This window comes from Canis lupus, chromosome 2 (genome assembly GCF_003254725.2).
Source record: "Canis lupus dingo isolate Sandy chromosome 2, ASM325472v2, whole genome shotgun sequence".
Lineage (NCBI taxonomy): Eukaryota > Metazoa > Chordata > Mammalia > Carnivora > Canidae > Canis > Canis lupus.
Genome location: NC_064244.1, coordinates 64,387,801 through 64,388,120, shown reverse-complemented (window position 1 = coordinate 64,388,120; position 320 = coordinate 64,387,801).

The window sequence follows — 320 nt, the reverse complement described above, 5'->3', positions numbered from 1 at the left end:
CATTGTGTTCATGTAGCGTTTGTCCTTGACTCGGATCAGAACCAATTTAGAAGGAACTATGGACCTTCCCCCCCACCAAAAGCAGATTCTGTAGAAAAGCCTTCTTAGAAAAGTAGTCTTATTTTTATTTTATTTTATTTTATTTTATTTTATTATTTTATTTTATTTTATTTTATTTTATTTTATTTTTATTTTACACACACACCGAAGGTCTCACACACCACCCCCACCCCTGCCCATGCAGGACTTGGTTCTGTGGGGAAGTGAATGCCACATTTTCAAGGGACTGCTTGGTGCTCCCAGGCCCTCAAGGAGGGTGT